We start from the raw sequence: 9,910 nt of genomic DNA, 5'->3' as shown, positions 1-9,910 counted from the left end.
GTTGCCATAGCTCTTATTCTTTCTAGAGTTTGTCCCTTAGCTCATGCAACTCCTTTTCTGCTTCTTCCATTCTCTTCTTATCCCTCTACCTTCGCGCAATGTGCTTGTCGCACTGCTACCTCTTCGCCTGAATAGCCATGCTGCCTGCTCTACAAGTGGATATGCTCGAATCTTGCAGCTTTGTTCCTCCTCCATGAGGTGGACAATCTTCCTCTTCCCTTTGTCGCACATAGGTATGCTTGGCTCTACTACCTCTATTGTTGCTGCTACTGCTACTATTATTGGTGTTCTCCATGATGTTGCTTCATGTTGCTTTCCTAACCACTCTATAGCAAAGTCGACCTGTTCATTGGGTCTAGAGGAATCGTAGCAATACCTCCATGAGTCTTCCTCGGCCCAATGAAATGCCCCATGGATCCAGTTGAACCGAACTCTCTTGCAGTGATCCTTCACAATGCAATGTGGGTCATACGGGTTGAAGCTTCGGAGGTCAAATGGGTACTTCTTCATATGTTTTACTTCGACATCTGCTTGCCTTAATGGAAGAGTGGGCCAAGATGCCTTCTTCTTCCACTGCAGCCTAGTTGTCAATCTTGTTGAGATGTGATACGATACTTCCTGCATGAAGAGTATGTCCAAGGCAAACTTTGGCAGAAAATGTGGAGGCTTCTCCACATTGAACATTCAGATGAATGTGTCAGACGGTGAAGCATACCAATCTGCAATTCCTAACAACACCTCCATTACTTCCTTCAACATGCAAGGTGGATCCTATTCTAATATCATCTTGTATACTAGGGTGGAAAAATAGTCGGACAGTCATATGATTACTCCTCTCAAGTTGCATTCAGAAAACAACTTGATATACATGTTCAAAATAGTCTTCGCAGGTGACCATGCCCACTCCAAGCCCGAGAACTCATGTCGGGCACAGAGTCCATCTTAGTATGTAGGCAGACATATAAATCCCTGCATGCATACCCTCGGGTGATTGTCAAGCCTTTGTGACTTGTTCCTTCAGCTGATGAGCCAGTATGTCGGACCAGATGCATGGGCTTCCTTCTCTATGTAGTTGGTCCAATGCGATCACCCAACTCTGAGGAAATATTTTAGTGTTCACTTGGCCACTCAGTCGACATGAAAATATGACCAAGTATTGGTACACCTTCCTTAATATCTTTGTCTTGTAGTTATGGTTGGGTGTCATCCTGAAACGAGATGGCTCATTTACCCACTCCTTCAGAATGTCGCTGGAGTTACCTTTGCTATTGGGCAATCTAAATAGAGGACTCATGACATTCACAGGCTCTGACATCTAATACATCTCATCATAATATCGTGCCCAGAAGGTTGCAATATTTTTCCCACTAACACTTCTCAAGGTCATCGTCTTGGGATCAGTGTGAGAGACGATCTAGTGAATCAAGTACGTGCATGGGAACGAGGGGTATCTATTGATCCAGATCTTTGGGGGAGGCCCCCAAGATCTGAATAATTGCAATGCTAGAACAAAAATGAGAAAACACGCAGTAAATAAAACCACAAAGAAACGTTTTATTAAAACCGATAATAACTATAAAGGCTACATTATGGTGGATAATCTCCTTATAGTCTTATAGTCTTTCTTAGTTGTAATACCACAAGTCAATTCCATGGGTGAATGAATACCATGGGTGGATGTCACAATACCACCATCAATTCCATGGGTGAATGAATACCATGGGTGGATGTCACAATACCATAGGCAAATATCATGGGTGAAGGAATACCATGGGTGGATGTCACTTACAATACCATGGGTAAACTCCATGGGTGGGTGAATACCATGAGTTGATACCATTTTCTATTCAGATCATTCCTCCCTCCTTAAGAAGCAATGGTCCCCATTGCATGAAGTTCCCTCTTGTGAAGTATTTGTTGAATATGAAGAGCCACTGAAGAGAATGGTTTTATGTGGTTAATCCATAACCATGATGAACGAATATCCGAGGATAGAGATACCCTATAATGCTTCTGACCAACTGTGATAATGACAGTGTGCGGCCTAGCAAGTAGACTTTAATGAAGTGTGGGTTTTTGGATGACCAATAACCATGATGAATGAAGATCCGAGGATAGAGATACCTTGTAATGCTTGTGACCAACTGTGATACTGACAGTGTGTGGCCTAGCAAATGGACTTTGATGAAGTGTGGGTTTGTGGATGACCCATAACCATGAAAAACGAAGATCTGAGGATAGCGATGCCCTGTAATGTTTGTGACCAATTGTGATGCTAACAGTGTGCGGCCTAGCAAATGGACTTCGATGACAAGAATTTTGTGCAGTTGACCCATAACAATGATGTTGGTTGATGATGAAGTAGTAGGTGCCTACATAACCTGGGGTGGGAGGGCACGTCTCCAAAAAACCCAAGCTAAATGCTGCTATGTTGAAACTTATGAATGTGAAACAGGTGCCTACTAAAGCAGGGTGAGAGGGCACATATCCAAAAGGAACCCGGTCCGAATGTTGCTCCAGAATTAAAATGGACATAACTCAGTTAGGGTTTTGGATGGTTAGGGTTTTGGATGTTTAGGGTTTTCCATGGTATGAGAGTGGTCTGCTGTTTCTTTGTTTTTCTTTGCATGTCCCAAACGAGGTCGGGATATAAGGAGTTAGGGCTTGAACCGATCTAACCTTTGCAAGACCAGCCTTGCAAATCCCAATGGCCTCCCATGGCGGATGAAAAGAAATACAAGGGGGCAGGGGGTCCTATCAGAATCTTGCTCGAAGAGGCCCTCGAGTGACAAAGGAATGCAATGATTGACAACTTTGCTCAGATCCTTCAGCGGCTACCCAAGGGCGACACATCTACTTCCAGCAACTACTACGGAAGCACCACACCCTTTAAGGTATAATTTAACTTTGACATTCCTATATTTGAGGGTCAGATAGATGCAGACGTTGTAGATAAATGGTTGAATCTTCTAGAATGGTATTTTTTTGTTCATGATTTTTCCGGCGGGGAAAATATTACTTTCGCTCTTCTCAAAGCCGCCCCCCACGTTAAGGACTAGTGGGAAACCTACTGCGAGCAGAAGGATGAAAGTATGGCCTCAGGTTTTTCAGCTGCACCCACTTGGAATAAATTTTGGAATGCCATCAAGGAGCAGTACTACCCTATCAAAAGATATGAGGATAAATACATAAAGTGGACCATGCTGCAGCAGGGAATGGACCAAGACGTGCCGAAGTTTACCAATATTTTTGATACCCTTTGCACAAAGTTGGGTATCAAGGACTCTGAGCTAAATTTGGTACTCAAATACCATGGCTGCCTACACAGGTACATCCAGGATGAGATGGAGCTCCTAGACATTTCCTCACTCGGCACGGCATACCAATACGCTGTCAAGATCGAGTAGAATTTTAAATAGAAGAAGTGATACTTTGGATCAACAAATCCGAAGCAAGGGAAAGGTGCCCCCAAACCGCTGAACAAAGGACAAAGCCAAGGCGGGGTGGCCCAGGACAACCTGCCAAAGCCGAAAGCAAAGAACAACACCGCAAAGCCCAAGAAGGACACGGGAAAGTGGTGGCAGTTTCATAAGAGCTCCACTCACAACACAAGTGAGTTTCAGGCCAAGCAGTCACTAGTGGCCGAGCTCAAGTCTTCAAAATCAGATGCATGTTTAGACTCTAATTCAAAACCCGATAAGGGGAATGACAAAGGGAAGTAGATTATCGATGCAGAGCCCAACGCCACCGTTGCCACCACGAAGATCCAGAAGGAGGAATCTGAAGATCCAGAGGATGAGGAGCGCCTCTTCCACTCCCAGATGTGGGTAAATGACTCCCCACTACAGTTCATTGTTGACAGCGGGAGCCAAAAGAACCTCATTTCGATAGAGGTCGTGAAGAGGCCGGGCTTACTGACCACAACACATCCACAACCGTATATCGTCAGGTGGCTTCACCATGGATGGGATCTTCGTGTGAGCCAACAGTCTCGCCTTCCATACAACATCAAGCCCTTCACGAATGACATATTGTGTGATGTTGCTCCCCTTGATGTTTGTGATTTATTATTAGGCCAACCATACTTGTGGAAGTGACATGTTGTATATGAGTCAAGGCCTCGTGCTGTTATTGTTACTTTTGGAAATAATTTGTACATGATACTGGAGGTAGCACCACCTACCACCATCTCTTTGGTTACTGCAAAAAAATGTAGTAAGCTCATTTCCAAAATCAAGAAATGTGTTTTCCTGATGATACACCCTCAAGGAAAGAAGAATATGATGGCAATGACCTCCAAACAAGGCCCCTTAGCATGACAACTACAGATGGACAAGGTCGTGGAGGAGTACTAGGACATCTTCACCTCCCCTACAGGGTTTCCTCTGCACTGTCAGGTCAAACAATGAATCGATCTGACCCGAGGTGCACCGTTGCTCAATGGACCAATATATTGGTGCTCTATTCTAGAGAACGATGAAATCAAGAGGTAGATTCATGAGCTGCTGCAGAAAGGTCACATCTGACCGAGTTCATTTCCTTGTGGGAGCCTGATTGTGTTGGTAGAGAAGAAGGATGGGACTTAGAGACTTTGTATTAACTATCAGGTGTTGAACAAGATCACTGTGTGAAATAGGTACCCGATCCCACAAATTTGTGACCTTGTGGACCAATTGAAGGGGGGAAAATATTTCAACAAGGTCAATTTGAAGTCAGGTTATCATAAGTTACCAATCGAACCCTCTGATGCATGGAAGACTTCCTTCAAATCCAAGGTGGGCCTTTTCGAATGGTTGGTTATGCCTTTCGAGTTGACGAATGCTCCTGCAACCTTCATGAGGCTAATGGATGACATCTTGCAGCCATTCACCAACTCATTTGTAGTGGTATACTTGGATGACATCCTGATCTTGGGAAGCACACTACAGTCCGGTTTGATGGGTATTTCGGGGTCAAGAAAATGGTGGGAGTACTACAAAAGTATTTCTATTGGTCGAATCTTCGACAAGATGTCGGGAAATACATCAGATCCTGCACTACTTGCACAATTAACCGACCATCAAGAAGCAAGGCCTCTATACTCAGCTGCCTACCCCTAGTCAACTTTGGGAATCCATATCCATGGATTACATGTCAGGCCTTCCTTCTACTAAGCATGGAAATGAATGTGTTTTTGTGGTTGTCGACAGGTTCTCAAAGATGGCCATTATGGCGGCCTACAAGAAGAATATCACAGTAGAAGCCACTACTAAACTCTTCTTTGAACGAGTGTGGGTACACTTTGGGATCTCACAGTCTATCATCTCAGATTGGGATAGGAGGTTCCTCAGTACATTTTGGCCCAGTCTCTGGTCGATGCTGGACACCAAACTCACTAAGTCCACAGCCTTCCATCCCCAAACTGATGGCCAGAGAGAGGTTTTCAACAGGATGATCGAACACATTTTGTGCATGTAAAACTCAAAGCATCCACGTACATGGGATGACTACCTTCCCTATGTTTAGCACAGCTATAACTGGGCTCTCCATACCTCGACTAGCCACAACCCTTTTAAGGTGGGCTTGGGATTCTAGCCATTATGTCCCATTCATGTGGCCATGCCATTTGCAACTACTCAGGCAGATTTGTCTCATGTCCAGTCTGAAATAGATAAGGCAAACAACTTCATTGAGCACATCCAACATATCAGCTAGCAGGTCCACATCATTCCGGAGAAATCAAATGCCAAGTACAAGTAGTGACATGATCAACATCGGGTGCCACACAAGTTTCAGGTGGGCGACAAAGTCTGGTTGAATTTGCAAAAGGAATGCCTTATCGGAGCCTATCAGAAACTTAGACCACTTCGATATTGTTCTTAGACCATTACCAAGGCTGTGGGAGTCAATGCATTTGAGCTTAGAATTCCCCCATTCCTTGGTCTGCACCAAATGTTCAATGTGGACCGCCTTCGGCCATACTTTCCACCATTACTAGACACATCTAACATTGTAGAACAACTCACACCAATAGAGTTAAATATAGATTGCGTGGAACAAGCTACAACTGATCAAATCATGGAAGCACAGATCAAGCACACTCACCAACAGAAGATCCAACTGTATCAAGTTGTCAAAGCAAGCCAACTCCTTCACCAGGGTAATTGGATCACCAGAGACCAAGTTCAGTAGAATTTTCCTCATCTCATGGAGGAATCCAACGCAATGGGGACCATTGCTTCCAAAGGGGGGGGGAATGATCTAGGTGGATATTGGTGGCCACCCACCAATTCCACTTGGACCCCCACCATTGTTTCTTTTAGTTTTTTAGTTTCCTTATTTGCAGCACAATTTACTATTTTTTGTAGTTTTTCGAGTTTAGAACTTTCAGAGCCGATTTGAGGCCCTAGGTGATGTTTTTTGGGAAACCTAGGAGCATGGGTCCAGGGATCAATATTGCTCATCCCAAAGTTGTATTCCTCAGATAGATCTTTCTAACGAGGTATTGTGCGCATCAAACGGAGATCATATGCTAAAGTTACGACCTCAGGAAGTTTATGTACCAATTTACCCAAAATGGGGCCCATAGTTTGGTGATTAATCTCCTAGGGTTATGGTTTTCGATGTTTAGGGTAAAAGGATATTATCCACCACAATGTAGCCTTGTTACTTATAGTCTTTTTCAGTTACAATACCACGAGTCAATTCCATGGGTGAATGAATACCATGGGTGGATGTCACAATACCATAGGCAAATACCATGGGTGAGTGAATACTATGGGTGGATGTCACTTACAATACCATGGGTAAATTCCATGGGTGGATGAATACCATGGGTTGATGTGATTTTCTATTCGGATCATCTACATGCAATCAGGTACAAGTCAGACTTGTGAATGTTCACGTACACCTGATGGTCTTCGAGGTCTTCCCCAAAAGTGCCCGTGAATGCTTCATTAACCTCTTGCCACTTCTGCTTGATGTCCTTGTTTAGATACAAATTCATATCTTCATAGGTCGAAGAACTAGAGGACACCTGCTCAACTGTTGCTCTAAATGAAACTCCATTAGTGTCTTGTCACCTTGTTCTCTTGGAAGCCATTGAGACATATGAGCACCTGAAAGATCTGGAAACAAGTAGCATGCATGGTAAGAAATATGTCAGTGGAAACAAAGTAAATCCTAGGAAGCACACAACACATACTTGGGAAACTAATGAGCAAGATTGTGCAAATTTTACTAGGAGGGTGGGTGACTGGTTGCTAGAACTGCACAAAGGGCAGTCTGGGCTATTTGGGAAGTATAACTAGTTGTTGGATCTGTAAAATGTGTAATCCAGTCAGGCAGTTGGCTGCTGGGATTGCATAATGCGCAATTCTAGCTAGGAAGGACTACTGGCCCAGGGACAGATTTGCACAAATTCTTGGGCCAAGCAGGCACTGTACTCGAGAAATGCACAAAACAGTCTCGAAGTCCAGTGTTGTGCAGGAATGTGCATTTCTAGAGAGGAAGGTGAGCCTTCCTTCCCCAAATTGCACAATGCATCCTTGTTGAAGGCAGAGCCCGACCCAAGGATGGCCTAACTCGCTGACGGGAAGCTGAAAGTAAATAAGACAATGAATGCATGATGACACTAAGTGATAGCAGAAGTGATTGACAGTGTATGCAAAACATGAATGAAAGATTCAGAAAACAGATCAACATGCATGTGGGTGAGGCAATTCGCCGGTTGGGCGAATGTCCGTGCAAAACAGTTTCATTCATGCGACATAAATGAGATAGCAATGAAAACTGAAACAAAGCTAGGCCAAGCTAGTACACATGTAAACGATAGCAAGCATTCAATGAAATCAAGCAAACAACACTCACACAACGGAATACACAAAAAGAAACAGAAATGTTGGAAAAGAAAAGTTGAGGCCACTTACCCATGAATAGTTGAGTCAGATGTGTTGAAGAGTCCTAGATGTGTTGTGGGATGTCAGAGCTCCAAAATCGATGTGAATGAATCAGCTCTAATGCATCAAATAAATAATTTTGGTCTCATGACGCGCATGCCACAAATCTAGGAAAAAGCGACACTTGGAGGGAAACCTCTAAAACAAATTTGCATGTAACCCCGATTGCTAAATATAGCTCCCTGAATCATGGGATTCCTTTTGCATGTTGTCTCTTGCTATTCCGGGAAGAGCAAGTCATGCATCCATGCAAGTGAAGTTTCCTCGGTCCTGGGTGGAACTGGTCAATAGGACTATTCATGCACGTAGTTACTCAGCTGCTTGGAAAAAATTCACATTCCTGGCTGTGAGTTGGGCTGACTGCCCAGGAAGATTGCACAATTTTTGGGCAGAGCAGATGACTACTACCCAAATTTGTGCAAATCCTGGGCTGAGCAGCCCTGCTAGGGAAATTTGTGCAAATCCTGCTGGGAGTGTTAGCTAGTAGGATTGTGCAATCCTAGAGCCCAACACGCTGCCAGAGAGGATTGTGGAATTCCTGGAAGGAAGGATGGCTACCCTCTAGAAATGTGAAAATTTCAAGGGGAAGCTGCTCAGGTTGCAGCTGGACCAAGTACGGGAGAACAACCTGTGAGGGAAATGGATCAATTGTGATCGATAAGCTACCTTTGTGCGAGGAAAACACTGAATCTTGAGTACTTGATGAAGCAATACAAAGTGTTGTGAAAGGTTGGTAGAGAGGTTCCAAAAAAAGATAAGGAAAAATTTTGGAGGGTGGTTGTAGGTGCTACAACATAGTCTTACACTCTCACCATTAAAAAACAACCTTCACACCAGTCATTCTTATACCTAGTGCATACACAACTATAAACCTGGGAGAACGAGATGGGTTGGATGGGCCCTAGCCAGCTATCTCATTTCCCTCTTAAGGAAACACTAAAATTATATGAACAAATTTACCATTACAAATAATAATAAGAATGATATATGAAAACCGAAATTAACTCCTTTTTATTATACAAATAGAAATTCTCTGCAAGTATAAATTAAAAAACGATGGATGCATCCCCCAGAGGGATGTGGCGATACAGATCTTCAAAAATACAAGAGCACCAAAGTCTTCAATAGTATCACTAACCTATGCTATTACAGAATCCTAACTTATACATGTTTACATTGGCTCTCGGTCGTATTGAAGAGCTAACAGAAAAACGGAGCAACTAGTAGCTGAACTCCATGTTTGGAAACTTTGTAATGCTCCAAACGCTATACAGGAAATGAAACAAATCTTCAATAGTAGGCGCACACCATTTCCTCTTGGAAACTATAATGCACTCAGAACTAATCCTCATCAAATTAGTTGCTTGTCCAATCTTGGTGCAGGAACCCCAGAGAGTACAAGAATATTGGGATCCTATACCAACCACTTTGACTTTGATTAATGACCATTACTTTTCAAGATATAAGGTAATGTAAATAATAAGTTACATGAAAAAACATAAACCTATTTAACCTTTTAGTCAATGATAAGCTTACATAACCAATATCCAAAAATTCATTAAAAGGAACCAGAAACATATGTGAAAGGATTAGTTCACATTGTAAAACAGAGGTTAAAGTAAGATAATTGAGGGTAAGGATAAGGTAAAACAAGACAATTTTGATGACCAACATTCCCCCAACCTCATCTTGTTGTGTGTCCTCACACAACCACTAACCTCTGCAAAAAACAAAAATAGAAATCCTTCTCCTCACTTCTGAATTTGGATGTTGATCCCTGAACCTTCTGCTTTCACTTTCTTCACTCAAACCTTCCTTATGCGCTTGACCAATTTATTAACACGAAATCTCACGTGAGCCACATGGAGCTTTAGTTTCCTTACTTGTATTTTCAATTTAGACACTATCACTATCAATTCTCCATTCTTTTTCTTCAATGCAGTGTTTTGGTCTAGTATGCATATGTTTAAGAC

The sequence above is a fragment of the Pinus tabuliformis genome, chromosome Q, assembly GCF_031772625.1.
Source record: "Pinus tabuliformis cultivar Carrire ecotype Pingquan chromosome Q, CPIR1, whole genome shotgun sequence".
Lineage (NCBI taxonomy): Eukaryota > Viridiplantae > Streptophyta > Pinopsida > Pinales > Pinaceae > Pinus > Pinus tabuliformis.
This window is presented reverse-complemented; position numbering follows the sequence as displayed.